The following is a 21,691-nucleotide window of genomic DNA, read 5'->3' on the forward strand; positions in this document are numbered from 1 at the left end:
CACATCCTCTTTCATCATTTAGGAGAGCAGGTAAACCTTATACTCTTTTTAAAAGAAACAGAAACAGTGATTATAATTTCTAAAGAGAGACTTTTAACTGCATTTGCAGAAAAATTTATATCTTTTTTTGCTAAAGTATCTCATCCTCTTGGGAAAGGGGAGCACAAATCGTGGTTTAGCTTGCCTAAGAATAGCAGATAATGGAGTCTGTTAATTCCATCTGCTTCCCCTGAGAAGAAAAAAAACCATCTTGTGAAGGTGTCAGGACTTCCAGAGTTCCAGGAAAAGATCATCCTGAGACCTTATTCTCCAAGGTTCAAATGCACCCTGACATGCTTTGTTGAAAAAGACTATTTCGCCTAGCAGAGAATCATTCTTGGGTCCTATCAAACACAGGTAGCATCTGATTCTCCTCAATATTCATTTAAAAATGATAATGACTGAAGAGGAAACTGATATTCCTAATGGCTAACCACTTTTCTGTTTAATCTTCTAGGACCTATTTCCATATCCTTTGATGCTATGTCACTTGAGAGCAGTAGTGAGAGAAGAATAAAGCTATTTCCCAAGTGTTGCCATGAGTTGAAACCACTTAGAAACCCATTTGCATATACTATTTAATGACCTAAAACTTGTGAAAATAAGGCCACATTTTTTAAGTCATCTTGACTGATTAGAATAACTTCTAAATTCTTAAATGCTAAATAAATTCTTGAGAATCAGGAAGTAAAACATGGAGTTTTCACATGAAGTTCTTTCAGAATGATAAATGTTCCATTCAAAAAATTTTCCAAGTGGAAATACGGCAGGAATTGGCCTAAATGGTTCTGTACTGTGTGACTTGTTCCAATATCCAATGAGCAAGCTTTACTGTGATATCTAATAGTAAGATCTTAAAAGGCAAAGTAGCATCATTTTAACATAAAGCTCATTAGTGAATAGGGAATAAACTGATTGCTTTCAGAAGTGAACCTTTTTCTTTGTTCCATGAGGTTACTCTTGATGTAACCAAACACAAATTCTAGTTGTTTGCTAGTAATTATCTCCAAGTTAATTTTATAGCAACTCCAACAGAACAGGCATTAGTTTCACTCCAGAGAAGGAGAAAATTAGTACCTTGAGGTAGTTTATTCATTGGCAGAAATCAGCCCCAATATATAAATACTTGCCCTATAGTCCCCAATTTTACTATTAGGATATGGTCAACCCAACTTTATCATATGCTTTAAGAAGAGAGAATCCATGTTTGCCTCAACAATGATTACATTCCTTTTGCCTAGCACAGTGCCTGGCACAGAGGTGGTTCGAAAGAAAAAAAAGAAAAGAAAAGAAAAGAAAAGAAAAGAAAAGAAAAGAAAAGAAAAGAAAAGAAAAGAAAAGAAAAGAAAGGAAAGGAAAAGAAAAGAAAACTAAAGAAAAGGAAAGAAAAGCAAGCAAAGCAAAGTGAGAAAGAGAGAAAGAGAAAAAAAAGAAAACTAAAGAAAAGAAAACTAAAGAAAAGGAAAGAAGAGAAGAGAAAAGAAAAAAGAAAAGAAAAGTTGATACATAAGTTTGCTTACTGGCAAATGCCAAAAATGCATAAATATTTTCAGTTTTTACTACTGTAGAAACTATGACTTCATGAGAGTTGACTTTAAGGTAGACACTGAAATATTCCAATTCAATATAGATCATTTTAAGTTAGAGTGTATGTGGTCCTAGGAACATGTGAAAAGATTATATCTAGGGGCACCTGGGTGGCTCATTAGTTAAACGTCTGACTCAGCTCAGGTCATGATCTCTCAGTTCATGGGTTCGGGACACACATAGGCTCTGTGCTGACAGCTCGGAGCCTGGAGCCTGCTTTGGATTCTGTCGTCTCCCTCTCTCTCTGCCCCTCTGCTCACGCTCTGTGTGTGTGTGTGTCTCTCTCTCAAAAGTAAACAAACATTAAAAAAAAATCACATCTAGCTCAAAAGTCTTCAGACTTAAATGGAAGTCTTTTATATAACTTAGGAACCAAAAGGATGCAAACAGTGGCCCTGGCATATGATAGAACTTGTGCCAGCAATCAGAACTTGGTAAGGTGTATGTAATCTAAACCATGGACATACGAATATGCAAGACTATGAAATCTATGAGAGAACAATTATAAAGTGATTTCTATGTGTGCCTTCTAGGCTGACTAGAATCTAATCAACGTCCAGATGGAAATCCGTGGTTATTAGTAATTTCGGTATACTGAGAAATAGCCCTGAATTGTTTGGCATTTGGTGGTTTTCCTAGCTGGTGATGAGAGGTGCTCTGGGTCTTTGCAAGTCTAGGACTTGTACTGACCGAAATCTCTGGTCATAAGTAACCTTAGCTAACTGAGATGTCACCTGCCTTCCTTAAAAGGGATTTTGTCTTTTATGCCCCAGAAGTTTCAAAAGTTAAATGTAAGCATAGAAGACTTTTTAAAATAAAAAAATTTCCTATCCAAAAATCTATTCTTGTAATATTATTTATTTAGAACATTTAAGAGAACTTGAAGACCAAAGTAGTATTTACCACCCACCAACATTTTGTTTAACTCAATTTAATTACCTAAAAAGAAAACAGTAAAGATCTTAAATTTATAAGCAGCTTAAATGTTTAATTAATCAATTTTGTAAATGGGACCAAACAAAGGCCCCTTAAAATTATTGCTAAATGTAGTCTGATTTATGCATAAAAAAGAAGAAATCAGAGTTAGAAACTGAACTGAAATGCCTACAGAACTAGGCTTTTTGATTTTCAGGTAAAAAAAAATTCTTAAAACCAAAATGAAACCCTCTGTATAGTCCTTTTGGTCACACACACAAAATCCCCCTTGAGAATTTCAACCAACACATATCACCCACAACCTCTGTCTCCCTCGGCCTAATATTCAGCCTACTGATAGGCCAAGTACTAAAGCTAGGCTTCACAACGTTGATTTCAAAGGGTGACTGCAGGCTCTACAGTAATAATACAGAGGAGGGAAAATTAAATACAGGTATTTCTTGAGATACTGCTGATCCAGTTACAGACCACTGCAATAAAAGCAAATATCACAATAAAGCAGGTCAAAAAAAAATTTTTTTTTGTTTCTCAGTGCATATAAAATTGTGTGTATACTTTACTGTAGTCTATTAAGTGTGCAACAGCATTATGTCTAAAAAAATGTATATGCCTTAATTTAAAAATACTTTGTTGCTAAAAAGTGCTAATCATCATCTGAGCTTCCAGCTAGTCTTAACCTTTTTGCCGGTGGAGGGTCTTGCCTGGATGTTGACAGCTGCTGATTGACCAGGATGGTAGTTGCTGAAGGTTGGGGTGGTTGTGGCAACTTCTTTTTTTTTTTTTTTTAATTTTTTTTTCTTTCAACGTTTTTTATTTATTTTTGGGACAGAGAGAGACAGAGCATGAACGAGGGAGGGGCAGAGAGAGAGGGAGACACAGAATCGGAAACAGGCTCTAGGCTCTGAGCCATCAGCCCAGAGCCCGACGCGGGGCTCGAACCCACGGACCGCGAGATTGTGACCTGGCTGAAGTCGGACGCTCAGCCGACTGCGCCACCCAGGCGCCCCATGTGGCAACTTCTTAAAATAAGACAGCAATGAAGTTTGCCTCATTGATTGGCTCTTTCTTTCATCAACAATTTGTCTGTAGAATGTGATGCTGTTTGATAGTATGTTACCCAGAGAAGAACTTCTTTCACAATTGGAGTCAATCCTTTCAAATCCTGCCACTGCTTCACCAACTAAATCTATGCAATATTCTAATAACTCCTTTATTGTCATTTCAACAATTTTTACAGCATCTTCACCAGGAGTATATTCCAGCTCAAGAAACCACTTTCTTTGCTCATTCATAAGAAGTAACTCCTCATCTGTGTTAACATTTTATCATGAGATTGCAGTCATTCATTCACATCTTCAGCCTCCACTTCTAGTTTTCTAGCTATTTCCACCACATCTGCTGTTATTCCTTCCACTCGTCTTGAACCTCTCAAAGTCATCCATGAGGGTTGGTATCAACTCCTTCCAAACTCCTGTTCATGTTGATACTTTGACCTCTTCCCATGGACCGTGAATGTTCTTTTTTATTTTACTTTTTTAAGAGAGAGAGAGAGAGGGAACGAGTGGGGTAGGGACAGAGAGAGGGGGAGAGAGAGAATCCCAAGCAGGCTCTGCACTGTTAGTACAGAGCTCAACACCAGGCTCGATGATTCCACAAACTGTTAGATCATGACCTGAGCCAAAATCAAGAGTTGGACGCTTAACTGACTGAGCCACACACATGCCTCTGAAGAGTGAATGTTCTGAATGGCATCTAGAATAGTGAATCCTTTCCAGAAAGTTTTCCATTTACTTTGCCTAGATCCATCAGAGGAATCATTATCTATGGCAGCTATAGTCTTATGAAATGTATTTTTCTTAAATAATAAAACTTAAAGTTTAAATTACTTCTTAATCCATGGTCTACAGAATGGATATTGTGTTAGCAGGCATGAAAACACCATTAACCTCTTTTTACACATCCATGAGAGTTCTTGGGTGGCCAGGTACATTGTCAATGAGCAGTCATATTTTGAAAAAAAAACTTTCATTCTGAGCAGTAGGTCTCAACAGTGAGCTTAAAATATTCAGGAAACCATGTTGCAACAGATGTGCTGTCATCCAGGCTTTGTTGTTCTATTTATAGAGCACAAATAGATTTATAACTGCTGAGGACCCTAGGATTTTCAAAATGATCAGTGAGCACTGGCTTTAACTTAAAATAACCAGCTGCATTAGCCCCTAATAAGAGAGTCAGCCTGTCCTCTGAAGCTTTGAAGCCAAGTATTGACTTCTCCTCTCTAGCTATGAAAGTCCTTAGATGGCATCTTCTTCCAATGCTGTTTAATCTATATTGAAAATTTGCTGTGTAGTGTGGCCACCTGCATTACTGATCTTAGCTGGATCTCCTGGATAACTTGCTGCAGCTTCTACATCAGCACTTGCTGCTTCACCTTGCACTTGTATGTTACCGAGATGGTTTCTTTCCTTAAGTCTCATGATTCAAACTCTGCTAACATCAAACTTTTCTTCTGCAGCTTCCTCACCTCTCTTGGCCTTCACAAAACTTAAGAGAGTTAGGATCTTGCTCTGGATTAGGCTCTGGCTTAAGGTAATGTTGTGGCTGGTTTGATTTTCTACCCAGACCACTCAAACTTTCTCCATGTCACTAGTAAGACTGTTTCACTTCCTTATCATCTGTGTGTTCCCTGGGGTAGCACTTTTAATTTCCTTTAAGAACTTTTCCCATGCATTCATAACTTGGCTATTTGGTATAAGAGGCCTAGCTTGCAGCCTGTCTTGGCTTTCAACATGCCTTCCTCACTAAGCTTAATCATTTCTAGATTTTAAATTTTTTTTTAATTTTTTTTTAACGTTTATTTATTTTTGAGACAGAGAGAGACAGAGCATGAACGGGGGAGGGGCAGAGAGAGAGGGAGGCACAGAATCAGAAGCAGGCTCCAGGCTCTGAGCCATCAGCCCAGAGCCCAATGCGGGGCTCGAACTCGCGGACCGCGAGATCGTGACCTGAGCTGAAGTCGGACGCTTAACCGACTGAGCCACCCAGGCGCCCCAATCATTTCTAGATTTTAATGTGAAGTGACAGACATGTAACTTTTCCTTTCACTTGAACACTTAGAGGTCATTATAGGGTTATTAATTGGCTTAAGTTCAATATTGTTGTGTCTCTATTCTCTATAGGAAGGCCTCAGAAGAGGAAGAGAGATGGGGAATGGCCAGTCAGTGGAGCAGTCGGAACACACACAACATTTATCGATTAAGTGCACCATCTTACATGGGCATGGTTCATGGCAATCCAAAATAATTACAATAGTAACATCAAAGATCATTGATCACAGATCACCATAACAAATATAATAATAAGAAAAAATTCTGAATGATTGCAAAAATTACCAAAATGTGACATAAGAGACACAAAGTGAGCAAATGCTGTTGGAAAAATGGTGCCCATAAACTTGTTTGATGCAGATCCACAAACTTCCAATATGTAAAAATGTAAAATGTGCAGGTCACAGTAAAGTGAAGTGCAATAGAATTAGGTATACTTATATTAATTTTTTGTTGTCTTTGTTTTCTATATCCTTTATAGGAACATACTACAGAGAAGAACAGGGATTGTCTAAACTAAATTTCAGGAGTTTAAATGGCTTTTGACTGGCAAAATCTGATCAGACTTGTATATCTTTGGCAAAATCAGAGTTTAAAAAGGGATTTATAAATTTCTGATTTAAGCTAAGCAAGATAGGCTAAATAAAAATAGGATTGCAAGGCTAAATAAAAATAGAAGGAGGGACACTTGGGTGGCTTAGTCGGTTAAGCATCCAACTTTGGCTCAGGTCATGGTCTCATGGTTCATGGGTTTGAGCCCTGCATCAGGCTCTGTGCTGACAGCTCAGAGCCTGGAGTCTGCTTTGGATTCTGTGTCTCCCTCTCGCTCTGCTCCTCCTCCACTCGCACTCTGTCTCTCTGTCTTAAAAAAAAAAAAAAATTAAAAAAAATGTTTTAATAGAAGGAAAGCCTGCCATAGTCACTACTATGCACTGTCTCACACATGTGGCCATGTTATAAGGACTACCCAGTAACTATGCCTTCTTAGCTGCCAAGGGCACCTGGGTATGCTAAATTCCATACTACAACTGGATAATGTTATAGTAAGTTTCTAATATATGGAGAAAGTTTGGGGGATGAGTAAAATAATTACAATTTAGCATTACGAGACAAAAATTCCCTCGCCACCATTCTTTGATTGCTAAGAGATTTGTTTTGGAACAAAACAAATATTCTCAGATCTTTAACAGTGTGTGTGTATGTGTGTGTGTGTGTGTGTGAGAGAGAGAGAGAGAGAGAAAGAGAGAGAGAGAGAGGGAGAGGGTGGGGAGAGGGGGGAAAGAGAGAGAGAGAGAGATAAAGAGAGAGAGAGAGAGAGAGAGAAAGGCAGAGACAAAAACAGAGAAAGATGAAAGAAAGAGAAATAGACCAGTCTTTAAGATTGTGATAGTCATACACTTGCAAGGAATATAAGATCCTAAATCCTTAACCTTTAGAACATGCCATGATTAAACTTGCAAAACCTGGGGTGGGGGAGGAATGTGGGTGATTGAGAATTCAATGCGGAAGGATATGAAAGCTAAATGTATAAATGCAACTGCTGGTTTTCACCTGCTAAAGTAAATAATCGAATCTATCCTTGGGAGATGGCAGGCCATATTATTGCATTCCTAAAAATTAAAACCCTTTTATGTGCAGGAAAGGTAAATAGGCTTTTGTGGTCATAAAGTTTTGTCCGTTTAGGGCTTCCAGATGGGTCATTAAACCTCACTGTGAAAGAGGAGGCCAAGAAAAGCCGTTCCAGAGCTGAGGTACTAAGGGGCTGGGAAGGGAAGGGGCAGGCTGGGAGTGCAGTGAATCCAGTCTGGGGGCCTCAGCCCTTATTCCCATAGAGTACCCAGAGGTGGCAGATATCTGAGAAGGGCGCCCACAAATAGTTGGCTTTGGAGCATGCTGCCCTTGACTGGCACTTGTGGAGCCTGCCTGCAGGGACAAGGAGCATGGGTGGGCACTTCTGGGAGCTCACCATGCCCATTTCCCACTTGGCAAAGTGAATAGAAGGAGCCATGGTGACCGTGACGATGGCTCAGGACCAGGCCTCTCCCAATGTACCCAGGACCAAATGAGCCCTGGGAGACCAAGGCCAGGACGATACAGTGTGTGCGTGTATGTGGCAGGGGTGGGGGTGAGGGGTGGGGTGGGGAAAGAACCCAAATAATGGCTGATATCAGATTCCTCACCAGCCCTGGCAAGAAACACTCAGAAAGTGATTTGAGTGATAAAAATAGACAAGTAATGTTTTCTTGAGCTCAAGTTTCATAGAGCAATTCACACCAGCTACTCTCTTATTAACTTTCTAACGCAAAACAGGAAAGGAAAAAGCAGACATTTTGATGCAGCTATTTCTGACAGGAGGCAATTTTTATTCCATCCAAAAACAAACTATTAAACTTTTAGCTTTTGTACAACAAATCATACAGTATGTTCAACAGACATCCTCTTCCTTTCCAAGAGCCTTACTCTATCCTGAGCCTATGGGGGTACCTACCACAGTGGCAGGAGGATGAGGTCTGTGCATACTTAGTATATTCAATGTTTTTGTTTTTGTTTTTTAGTGTGCCTTTTTATTTTTAAGGCAACACTGTTAAATGGCCACAGCCAAATATCTATTTTGGAAGAAAGCCCAGTTCTTATGGGGTCCAATTATGATCTCAGATAATGAAAAAGCAGAGTTGACACAGGCCAGATGAAGGGGGGAAAGGAAGGAAAGAAAAGACCTCAGAAAAGGCTCCTGGGGCAGTCAGCCTGCTAAGTCAGAGGGTTCACAGAGGCCCTAAAATATCCAGTCTAATCCGACTCTTCCTGTATTAGTGGGTTTCACCAATTTTATTCTAACACTAAGTAATACTAATAGCTATGATTCTCACTCAGACAAATAAAAGGAATTTCAAAGCCATTATCCTAGTATGAAAAAATTTCATAATCTTTTTCACCAACCATCCAGGGTTTAATAACCCTTCTCTTTAATCTCTGTTTTATTCCTGGCGCTGTACTTTAAACCCTGTGCCTTCTTCATTCATATGTATCATTGTACTTCCAAGTCTGATGACTTGAATGTGGCATTTTGAAATTTAATGCTATCACCTAATGTTTTTTACTGCCATCTAATTTTTGGTCATTAGTAAACTTGTCAGTAATAAGCTTTTCTTTTTTCTGAATTTAAATTATTCCATATAACAGCATTTTTTCTTAATTACTAGATCCATGAAATAACATGTTTCCTATTGTTCTCTTTCAGCCAAGTCAATGATGAACTATTAATGGTTCTTAAAGTAGTATTTTCCAAAATAATTCTTTAAATTATAGGAGTGCAGTCTATTCAATTGTGTGATTTGATGTGGATAATTTAATATCAAACAAGAACTCTTAAGGAACAATACATTTATTCCATAATGTCTCTATTATATTAGAATATTTATACATAGTACCCATTTTTAGATTCAATTTTGTTTCTTATCCACTGTGATGCTTTGTGACAGAAATTCCCAAACAGATTAGAAGACAAATTTTCAAAAGATTTGGGCAGGCTACTTTTCTAAACTACTATACAAACGAACGTTGGCTACCCAAAAGTTGTTTTGGATTCACTCACATTTATTCAGCCATCCATTTATTCAAGAAGTATCTATAAGCATCTATTATTTGCCAGGTGCTATTGTGCAAAGTAGTAAGCATACATATTAGTAAATAGACTTTGGTTTGCTAGGAAAGATGAACAAGTAAACAGGCAATTACCATACAGGGTTGTGAAAGTCATGAGAGTACAAGTAAAGGGCACCCAAAGGAGGGGCAGCTAAACCACTCTTTCCTAAGGGAAATGCCCTCAGCAGGTGAGTCTGGGATGAGGAGTTCGCGTGTATGTTGTACATGTGCAGAGGAGTGGAGGGAGAGCACAGAGGAATCAGGACAGGGAACAGGAAATAGTTTTCCTGATGGTCAAGACCTTAAATCTTGAGGCACAGCAACTTATATTTAATCATTTTGGTTTGAAATCAGTCTAGAATTTTATTACAAACAAAGGACAAAAAGAACACTGATGATAATTTAATATTTTGTTTGTAATACAGGGCCATCACATCATATAACACAGAAATGCCCTCAGGCTCCGCTGGGATTTGCTACAACCATATTAAACAGTTCTACATTGCCTTGGCTTCAAATCATGCCCTTTATTTTATTTTATTTTTAATTCCAATATAGTTAATATACAGTGTTATATTAGTTTCAGGTGTACAATATAGAGATTCAACAATTCTACACATTACTCAGTGCTCATCATGATAAGTGCACTCTTAATCCCCTCACCTATTTCACCCTTCCCTCCATCCACCTCCCCTCTAGTAAACATCAGTTTGTTAGCTCCATCCATGTCATTGCAAATGGCAAGATTTCATTCTTTTTTATGGCTGAGTAATATTCTATTATAGAGATAGATAGGTAGATAGATAGATAGATAGATGGTAGATAAGGCACATCTTCTTTAACCATTCATCTATCAATGGACACTTGGGTTGCTTCTATAACTTGGCTATTGTAAATAATGCTGCAATAAACACAGGGGTGCATGTACACTTTTCAATTGTGTTTTTGTATTTTTTGGGTAAATACCCAGTAATGCAGTTACTGAATGGTAGGGTAATTCTATTTTCAACTTTTTGAGGAATCCTCACACTGTTTTCCACAGTGGCTGCACCAGTTTGCATTCCCATCAAGAGTGCATCAGTGTTCCTTTTTCTCCACATTCTCACCAACACTTATTGGTCTTTTTGTGTTTTTTATTTTAGCCATTCTGACAGGTGTGAGGTGATATCTCATTGTAGTTTGATTTGCATACCCTGATGATGAGTGATGTTAAGCATTTTTTCATGTGTCTGTTATGTCCTGTTTTTTATATGGTGGTCTCTTCCTCTGATCTGCTATCAGTGTTTCTGCATATAAGAGTCCCTCTCCATTCCACCTGCCTTTTTGCTTTTAATAGCAGTGCATGTGGAAACCAGATAACCAAGCTTATGAAAATCGTGTCTAATATAAGAATACATAAGCTATGCACAAGGCTGAAGGATTTCTGCTAGGCCTAAAGTATATGAGATAGGAAAGAAAGACCTTATGATATCTATTTTAGTCATCCAGAGATCACTTTGTTTACTGTCCATTGATTAGTTATATTTAAAATAATCAAGCCCAAAAATTCAAGTTCAAGAAAGGTCCACAATTTCTATAAGTAGAAACACTTTCACTGGCCCATCACTCTATAGTTTACATAACAATACAAGCTTAGATGAATCTAGCTAGAACAGACTATTTATAATGCCAGGGATTGGGAGATTTCTTTAATACTTTTAAGCATTAGTGGGATTGTGAGACCAAATTTGTCCCACTAGCATTTGCAGAATGTCTACTCAATGTCTCTGAACCAAATACTGTCATGTAAAGCCTCTAAGTCAATGAGAGCAGATGATAACATGCAGTTGTAGAGGAACAGAAATGAATGGCATTGGAAGCATCCGAGAATTCAAACTCCCTCTCTTGTCCTCAGCACCCGTTCTCTAAGCTCTTGAGAGCAGTGTCTGTCTGTGTTCTGTCCCGTGAAGTTAAGCTTAGAACATGCACAGAAATGGAGCAAGAAAGAGCTGACAAACAAGTGTTCCTATAGCTTAAAAATTAAAGTCACTGGCAGAAAAGGGCTTGGTGTTATATGTTTCTGAAGTTTGGTCGTGGTCAGATTTTCTTTTCTCTCACATTTGGAAAGCCTGACTCCACCACTAAGCTCCTTGATCTTAATCATGCACATATTCAACCCAAATGCCTTTCTGATACCTAGAAATGGAACAAGAAGCATATGGAGCAAAAAGCAGTAGCTGAAGTTGGAAGCATATGTTTCTTAAAGGTGCTGCCAGGAAAAAACTCAAATATAAAACTGGCACTCAACTGGCAGCTGTCTAAAAAAATATATTTTAAAAAAGGTGGATTTAAGAGTGTACTGAAAAGAGAGCTATGTAGGCAGGCATCTTGGTTGAAATCTGAGATCACTAAGTTGAATATGACAAAGAGTATTTTTATTCTGTATTTTTCTATTATACACAAATGAATGACATTACAGCAGAAGTGTTACATTTTAGCTTACAGGCCATTATTTTTCCTTCAATTACGCACTGAACCCACTACTATGGCAAGATTTTCAGTAATTTCTAGTGGCCAAAAATTAGTTTCAACATTCACAGCACATATATCTGACAAAAAATTTCTATCCAGAATACATAAAGAAATATTACAATTCAATAATAAGAAGGCAAACAGAACAATTTTTTAAAAACTGATCAAAGACTTGGATAGACACGTCACGAAGAAGATATATACGACTTAGAAATTCCACTCCTAGGTATTCACCCAAGAAAAATGAAAACATATTTCTTTTCAAAGATTTGTACATGAATATTCACAGCAATTTTATTGATGGTAGTCAAAAAGTAGAAAGAACCCAAATATCCATTAATAGCTGAATGGGTACGTATTACAAAGAAATGAAAAGAAAGGAACTATTGATATATACAACAACATAGATGAATCTCAGATACATGCTGAGCAAAAACAAGCCAGACACAAAAGAAGATGTATTGTACGAGTTCATTCAGATGAAACTCTAGAAAAGACAAATTTAAATCTATAGTGACAGAAAGCATACCAGTTGTTGCCTGGGACCAAAGGTCGAGGTAGAGGGTAACTGAGAAGGGGCACAAGGGAACTTTCTGGAATGATGAAATGTTCTGTTATCTCGGCTATGGTGATCACAGCTATATACATTTATCAAAACTTGCTGAAACGTACCTAAAATGATTTGTTATAGATAAATTATACCTCAATAAGTTGATTTAGGAATTAGTTGCATGCAGGGATGCCAGGGTGGCTCAGTTGGTTAAGCTTCCAACTCTTGATTTCAGCTCAGGTCTTGATCTCACAGTTGGTGAGTTTGAGCCCCACTTTGGGCTCTTTGCTGACAGGACAAAGCCTGCTTGGGATTCTCTCTATCCCTCTCTCTCTGTCCCTCTTCCTCCTCTCTCCCTCTCAAAATAAATAAACTTAAAAAAATTTTTTTTAAAGAATTAGTGGCATTTTGGGGCACCTGGGTGGCTCAGTTGGTTGAGCACTGACTCCTGATTTCGGCTCAGGTCATGATTTCAGGGTCATGAGTTCGATCCCCAAGTCAAGCTCCATGCTAAGTGTGGAGCCTTCTTAGGTTTCTCTCTCTCCCTCTGCCTCTCTCCCATCCTTGCACTCTCCCTCTCAAAATAAACTAAAATAAGTAGTTTCATGTTAACAAAAGTCAAAAAATCAGATTTTCTTCAGCCTCTGACATCAGAGTCCACTGTCCACTCCTTGAGAGCCTAGGTTCCCCACACTTGTTCAAAATATAGCATTTACCTATTTTGCAACTTCATAATTTAACTTTTTCTACATTATCTCCTTCAAACTCATTAATCCAGCTATTGAGAGACCCAGGACTCTCTGTGCTGTTCTTTGAGTGTGCTCTCCTTCCTTTTAAATACAGCCCCAGGACAGCTCATTTATTTCAAAAATTCATATATCATCTGCATGGAACACTCATGTGTTATTCACAGAACATCTTAGTTATAGGACATCCCACTAAGCGTCTCATCCACCCTCTTGGAACCTGCCTTATATTCAACTTACCCCGTCACACTATATAATGCCACTAAATAAACCTCTTAAATTGGTCACCAAATCCAACTTTCACAAAAGGAAACAGGGTTATTTATATCACTATTCGTCACTTCCCACAGCTACTCTGTTTCCAAAATCTCCCCCGTTCCCACTGGAGGATCTCTTACTACATTGTAAAATCTTTGGGAAAGGGATCACTTATTATTCCACAGTTCAGTGCTCTGAACTTCACAATTTCTTAATAACTGTTTGCCACATGCATTTGTACATCAAACTACCAACCAATCTGCTATAATTACTACTTCTTCAACAATTTCAATGTGACACACTTCAATTTAAGCAAATAACTCTCTTGCATGGATAGTCACATTCTTACAGAAGGTTTAGAAGACTTAGGGAAGTAAATTGTTAGAATTGATGGAATTTAAGGTCTTAGTAGGGGAAAGGGAATGCCTTCAGAATCTCTCAGACAACTGCATCTTAGTATGCTTTTCCCTGTATTTAAGGGCTTGCTGTCCCAACACAGAATCCTATGAAAAGAAGGGAGCTCTGTGGTGTTTTAAAGACCATCAACTCTAGACAGAGGCTTTCCACTAAGAGTGCCTCAATTTCTTCTTCTGTGATTAATGCACTGGGTTAAATGTTAATATATGGAAAGCCATTTGAAAATGCAATACTAAACAAATATAAAGGATTATTTTCTAACCTATAAGAGGTGGGGAGGCATGGATTTGCAAAGGGATGGCAAGTAGACCCCACCCTGCATAAGAATTTGCCTGAGACACTACTTTAGGAAAGGGTGAAAGGTCTGCCCTGGGCTCAGAAGGAGTTTTAAAAATTAAACATCCCAGGTATTCTCTAATTTCTGTTCAACTTTCAGGGTGTGTGATTCTAGCCTTGTCAAAACTATGCATCTTGTGGCTTTGCACACAACATTATTCAGGTCTTCCCAAGCCTTTTAAAACTCAACTCTCTTCTGCCCCTGATTTAACACAGATTAATCTCATAAAGTGAAAACCCTTTTCTACCATCTTCTATGTTTTCCATCTTAAATGCAGAAATACAAACTACCCTCAGGATTTCAAGACTCCCCTTCTGTCACTGTAAGAAACAGAAGAATTGAGGAGGGTGGGGGGTGCCTGGGTGGCTCAGTCTGTTAAGCATCTGACTTTTGATTTCAGGTCAGATCACGATATCACAGTCATGAGATCAAGCCCTGAGTCAGGCTCCATGCCAGGCATGGAGCCTGCTTAGGATTCTCTCTCTCCCTCTTCCTCTGTCTCTTCCCCATGTGTGTGCTCTCTCTCTCTAAAAAAAAGAAAAAAGAAAAAAAAGAAACAGAAGAATTGGTATTGGTGTGCAATCAATGCCAAATGATCCACATTAGAAAGTGGGACAGTCCAAAGTTCTTGGGCATGCTCCTTTTGGGTTAGAGTCAATAGAGTCAATAGAGGTTATTAGAGTCAATAGAGGTTATTGACTCTATTAGATCAGAATCAATACAGGTTACTGTCCTTCCTTTGAATGCCTCTTTCCATGTGTAATAAGCTGCCTCGTGCTTGGTAGGCAGACTAGGAAGTAATGCTAGTGAACTCTTTTTTCTGCTCCTGGGGTTTATTTTTCCCGTACCATCGGGATGACAGGAACCAAGGATAAAAAGAAGGTTGGACCTAGTGAAAGGAGCCTCCTTTCAGTCTAAGTCATAGATCAGAGGGATAAAATGAGTACCCGCTCATGAGTGGTTGAGGTCAGCCCACCAGAGCTAGGGCTTCCACAGAGGGCTTTGGGGTCAAAGCCCAGCAACAATGAGCAAGAGTGCATTTGCTAGGAGGGGCTGCACTACAGAGCTCTCTGCAGAACCTATGACAGTGTTAGATGGCTATGGCTGAGGTTTGGGGTCCTGCCTAGCCACCCCTCGAACTCACTCCATCAGAGACAATACAATACAATCTCACTCTAAATCTCCTCACTTCTGACAGTGATGTACACTCCCACCAAGAACACTGAACATTAATCGTTATTGAGATTTCTTACTTATATTCTGTCATAGCTAATACAGAGGTAAAGGATGAAGCTATTATTATCAGAACAGTACTGCTGTGATAGAAAAAATACCAATAAAAATCTTACTTGTCCACAAAGCTATAGATGCACATCCCTGATATGCAAACCATCACACATTAAACAGCTAATTTTGCTGGTCCTAATTGAATGCTAATCTGTCTTGTTTGCTCTTGCTCTTTCATCTTCAAACTATGTATAAAAATGCTGTATTGCTGAAGTCGTTTATAGAGTACAGTATATTTAAATTTTAGTTCCTAAATCACTGAGTTCAAGAAATGTCTTTGAGTCCCAAAAGAAATGGCTTACCATGGTGCATATCATCTTGGTTACCTACTGCAGGCTCCAACCATGATAACATTTAAAAAGTTATTTCAGGGCACCTGGGTGGCTCAGTCAGTTAGGTGTCTGACTCTTGACGTTGGCTCAGGTCATGATCTCACAGTTCGTGAGTTCAAGCCCCACGTTGGGCTCTGTGCTAACAGTGTGGAGTCTGCTTGGGATTCTCTCTCTCTCTGCCCCTCCCCTGCTCTCTCTCTCTCTGTCTCTCTCTCTCAAAATAAATAAACTTAAAAACATTTTTTTTAAGTTATTTCAATTTCTTTGAAAAAACAGAAACACAAAAACCAAAAGAAATACTTAACCAGATCTCACTTAGCATATGTAATTGTTAAGAAAATTTTAAACATACACACATTAACAAAAGGTTTAGGAGGGGCACCTGGGTGGCTCAGTTGGTTAAGCATCTGACTTCAGCTCAGGTCATGATCTCACAGTTCATGGGTTTAAGCCCCACATTGGGCTCTGTGCCGACAGCTCAGAACCTGGAGCCTGCTTCAGATTCTGTGTCTCCCTCTCTCTCTGTCCCTCCCCTGCTCGTGCTCTGTCTCTCTCTGTCTCTCAAAAATGAATACACATTAGAAATAAGTAAATAAGGGGCACCTGGGTGGCTCAGCCAGTTGAGCATCCAACTTCGGCTCAGGTCATGATCTCGCAGTCTGTGAGTTCGAGCCCTGCGTCGGGCTCTGTGCTGAGAGCTCGGAGCCTGGAGCCTGCTTCCAGTTCTATGTCTCCCTCTCTCTCTGCCCCTCCCCCGCTCATGCTCTCTCCCTCTCTCTCTCTCTCTCTCTCTCTCTGTCAAAAATGAACATTTAAAAAAATAAGTAAATAAATAAAAAACAAAAAATAAAGGTTTAGGAAACAACTGATAAGAAAGAAGGAAAAAAGGGAAAGAAAGAAAGAAAGAAAGAAAGAAAGAAAGAAAGAAAGAAAGAAAGCCATGAAGTTAACTGAAAAAACCTTGAAATATTTCAAGTTCTGATTATATTTGAAGATTGAGAATCCACAATAGAAAGCATTATTGTTCTTCCTATGTGCTAAATGTTTTAACAGAATAGCCAGTCTTCTTTTACTTGTGGCTTGAAGGGAAAATGGTTAATATCCATGACCAGATTCAGACACGACAGAACGTAACATGACAAGAAATGGATTCTGTCGCCACACCCCATTCCTTTGCAGAACTAAAGGGTATGAACTAGGCCAAAGTACCACGTCAGCTTTAGGGACCACCTTAATTTTTTAGACATCCAAAGTTACTCTTGCAAATGCTGCAGACCCCTCAACTCACCATATGGGCAGAATTTAGAGTTCCTGGGGAAAAGGGGGGCAAATCTACAAGTTGCTATAAACACGCACTCTTAATGTCGCATTGTTAACTTCTAAAAACTCCTTCCCCTTAACTTCTACGATAACTGCAGTCCTCTGATTTTCCTCCTCTTTGATTTCTCCTTCTCGGTCTTTTTTATGGCCTTTTGTTCAACCTCTCCTTAAACAGTTCTCTCTTTGGCCCACTCTGAATTCTGAACTCTCTCCATGGGGGAGGGCTCATTTATTCTCAGGTTTTTAAAAATATCGCCAGGCTGATGTTCCCAGATTTCTATTCTGAGCCCAGGCGACTCCTGAGCTTCTGACTAAAATTTCCAATGGGTCTAGTGGACATCTATATTAGACCATTGTTCCAAAACCTCAAACTTAACCAGTCTAAAATTGAACCTGTTAACATGCTTCCTAGGCCAACTCTTTCTCTTCTATTGCCTGTCAGGTTACAGCATCACCTTCTACCAATCATCCCAAATGAAAATCAAGAAACCCCCTCACACATCTATTATCAGCACCTAAGATGTCTTATGTCTGTGGTCTCCATTTTATCCCCATGTCATGGCCTTCATGCAAATTCATCCTCATCACTCTTGCACTATTGCCAGCAGCCTCTGTGTACCATTCTCTTACATCTCCAGATGACCCCTTCCTTTATCACTAGTTGTCTCCCTTTTTTCAAAAAAAATCCTTAGAGGCCAGATAGAAAATGTAAACTTCTTAGTAAAGCATTCAAGCATCTTGATGATCCAGCCCTGTTATCTCTTGCTGGCCTAATCTTCTACCAAATGCTTCTGAAAACCCTTCAGTATTTTCATTGCATGTACATATACAAGTTCACCCGCCTTCACATTTGTATTTTTTATTCAGCTGTGCCTTATTCATGCCATTCCCTGAGCCCAAAATGAATTCCCCCTCCTCTACTGTAATATTGTACTCACAATTCAATGCTCAGTCCAAATACTAATCCCTTTGTGATCACTCTGCATTCTTCTAAAGGAGTGGAGAGAGCCTATACCTCCAACAGAGTATACAGGACTCTGCCCATCATTACTGTCAGTTGTTTACACATTTAATTGCTCTACTTGGTGGTGAACTGCTTGAGAGCAAAGACTATCTTGGTAACCACCATATTCCTATACCACTTATCTCCATGCATTCACACTAAGTAGACAGGCCTCTATAAATATTTAGTGAGTAAATTTCATCAATCCTCTTTGCTTCTGTGTAATGATTACTGTTTCTAAATATAAAATAATGCTTTTAAAAATGGAGAATAGTGATAACTATATCACATCTAGTCTCAACTTATGTCAAACAGACTTTCTTCTTCAAGTTTATCGATATTTATAAAATAGTGCTACAGAAACTGATAAACAACTCTTCAACAAAAATTATTTATTTGCATAAACAACAGGGCATCCATTTCTTATTGTTCCAAATTTCACAAGGATCCATATTTCTTCCATACAAGTCATTTCAAGGTCAAACATCCACAGTAAAAGCAACTCTTAGGCCATGACTTGGATCATAAATAGAATCTAATATAAACATGATCTAATACTTAAAAAAGAAAGCCTGAGACCAAGTGTCTTGAGTTTGTTGTAACCATTACAGGGTCATTCAAGTTTGAAGACTTGCAAAAACTCAAAACTTTTTAGAGTAGACAGTGGGTACACCCGAAGAAGCTCATATTTCAAACAAGGGCAATATAAAGAAATAGTCTTTCTTTATTTGCTAAGCATTCTCCTTTCACCCCTCCAGAATCATTCTCCATCTTCTACCATGCTCTGCCCTGAGAAACTGATCTATATAGCCAGCATCAATTGGACGCATCAGTTGGACTCCCTTGCCTCATGGCTTCTCACTGGGTCTGGCCAACGGAAAGCAGGAGATCAGAAGATGAGAAGAGAATGAAGTTAAGACATTCATCTCCTTGGATTCCTCCCTGCCAGACTATAGGCTGACAGTAGCTCTGTCCCTGCTCCTGTTGAACAGTCCCTCTCTCATATTTTCATATCTCTTATCTTCAGCTTCAATGGTTTCCAATGACATGATACCCCTTGCTCTAAGGCTTAAGGATAATAACAGCTTCCCACTGTTGCCGGCCCAAGGGTGTTTTGATTTCCCATAACTCTAACTTTTGTAAATAGTCCTTTCATTAATATAGGGGCAAAACTTGGAAAGGAATTTGGCAAGATAGTTTATGATGAAAACTGATTTACTGATTGAATCTCAGCAATAAATAAAACAAACAAATAAAAAAACATAATATAAACCTAAGAGGGAAAACACTAAATTGTCAATCAAGAAAAATGAAGAAATGAAGAACAAATAAAAAATATAAACTTGAGAGAAAAAGAGAAAAGCATGTATAAGTTTTTTTTATTATTTTATGATAATTTACTAAACATAAATTTCTTAATGATTCTGTTTTTGATGTGATTTTTTTCTAAGTAGACTGGAAATACTAATGATAAAAAAAGCTTTCTTTACTTTTTATCCTAAACTACTTCTTATTACCTATATTTTTACAAAGTCATGCCACTGTTAACAGTGTTGTAACTCAGGGTATTTATCTCAACTTTGTATTTCTACTGCCCTCCATGTTCCATGGAAGTGGTGCTTTTGCTGCATCCAAGTATGTATTACGTTTTGTTCTTTTTTTTTTTTTTAAGTTTATTTATCTATTTTGAGAGAGACAGAGATAACACAAGAGAGGGAGGGGCAGAGACAGAAGGAGACAGAGAATCCCAAGCAGGCTCCACACTGTCAGCATGGAGCCCAACATGGGGCTCAAACTCAGGAAACCGTGAGGTCATGACCTGTACCAAAACCAAGAGTTGGATGCTTAACCAACTGAGCCACCAAAACACTTCCATATTATGTTTTGTTCTTTTTTTTATTAAAAAAAAAATTTTTTTTTAACGTTTATTTATTTTTGAGACAAAGAGAGACAGAGCATGAACGGGGAAGGGTCAGAGAGAGAGGGAGACACAGAATCTGAAACAGGCTCCAGGCTCTGAGCAGTCAGCACAGAGCCTGACACGGGGCTTGAACCCACGGACCGCGAGATCATGACCTGAGCCGAAGTCGGACGCTCAACCGACTGAGCCACCCAGGCACCCCACATTATGTTTTGTTCTTAGCACACATTCAGTGACATATGACTCCTAAGATCACCTCCAATAATCACTGCTGTCTGGTATTTATGCCCTTCTGTAATCCCTCACCTTGAATGTGTGCTGGACCAAGGAACTTGTTTGAAATGAAAACAATAAGGCAAAAGTGATGATTCTGGAGTTAGAAAAAGATTATGGTTTCCATCTTGGGTGCTCCATCTTGTGTTACATATCTGTGGCATTTTTAAAAGGTTTTTTTAAAATTTATTTGTTTTGAGAGACACAGAGAGAAGAAAGGAGGGCAGAGAGAGACAGAGAGACAGAGAGAGAGAGATAATATGAGTGGGGGAGGAGCAGAGATAGAGGGAGACAGAGAATCCCAAGCCGGCTCCACACTGGCAGCACAGAGCCAGATGCAGGGCTCGAACTCACTGACTGTGAGATCATGACCTGAGCCGAAACCAAGAGTTGGACGCTTAACTGACTGAGTCACCCAGGTGCCCCCAAAAGGTTTAAGAAAAAAAATTTTTTTTAATGTTTTAATTTATTTTTGAGAGAGAGTGTGCGAGCAAGCAGGGGAGGGGCAGAGAGAGAGGGAGACACAGAATCCAAAGCAGGCTCCAGGCTCCGAGCTGTCAGCACAGAGCCTGACGCGGGGCTGGAACCCATGAAACGTGGGATCATGACCCAAGCCGAAGTCGGTCGCTTAACCAACTGAACCACCCAGGCGCTCTAAAAGGTTTTAAAATATGTCTTCTCTAGTTCTACTTTTCCCATCAAAAAGAAAATGAGGAAAGGGTTAACCAATACTGGAGTTTCAACAACAGAAAACTATTCTTAAAGGGAACAAGGCCCAAGGAAGGAAAAGAATGAGTGAAAGATGATATAAAAAGCTACACAGACTTGATTCTGCAGATGTGATGACTTTTGCTCTTAGATACTAAAAGAAATTGCTTAAGTCTCTTGATGATCACTTGTCCTAATTATCTAAAAGTATCTGTAATGTATAAAAATTATAAATACATTATGATTTTGATAAGCACTATTTAAAAGAAGACAGTCCTAGAAGTTACTGTTTTCTAAGCTTAACGTCAATGATTGGGGGAGGGAGAGAAGAAACCAAAAAATGAGAAAAATAAAACCCAGTTCTCAGAACAATTAGATGGCCATTCAAGTGACTAGAAGGTCAATATTCCACACGTATCAATGAAACAGTTTCAACCACAGGATTCAGTTTGGGGTATAATGAGATTAAGAATGACCGACTGACAGAACATGCTCTTTATAATGGAGAGTGGTATCAAAGGAGGGCCACAATGGGAAGAGAACACTTATTCTGAAAGACAATATTATATATTAGAACTGGAGAGAAGATGCAAAAAGAAATTCAGGAGAGTAACTTTACATGAAGTTAGGTTAGCAAACCACACAGTCAGAATCACCCTTAAAGATCCCTTAGAAAGGGTCATGGGAATACAGATTGTAACATCTTTCAGCCAGTCC

At 38.8% G+C, this 21,691-nt stretch overlaps 1 protein-coding gene across 2 annotated transcripts in view; it reads right to left on the bottom strand.

Moving 5' to 3' along the window:
• The window catches only part of PPM1L (protein phosphatase, Mg2+/Mn2+ dependent 1L), a 289,323-nt gene that overhangs the window by 134,521 nt on the left and 133,111 nt on the right, over positions 1 to 21,691 (bottom strand). The window lies entirely within an intron of this gene.

The sequence above is a fragment of the Acinonyx jubatus genome, chromosome C2 (genome assembly GCF_027475565.1).
Source record: "Acinonyx jubatus isolate Ajub_Pintada_27869175 chromosome C2, VMU_Ajub_asm_v1.0, whole genome shotgun sequence".
In the NCBI taxonomy this organism is placed as follows: Eukaryota; Metazoa; Chordata; class Mammalia; order Carnivora; family Felidae; genus Acinonyx; species Acinonyx jubatus.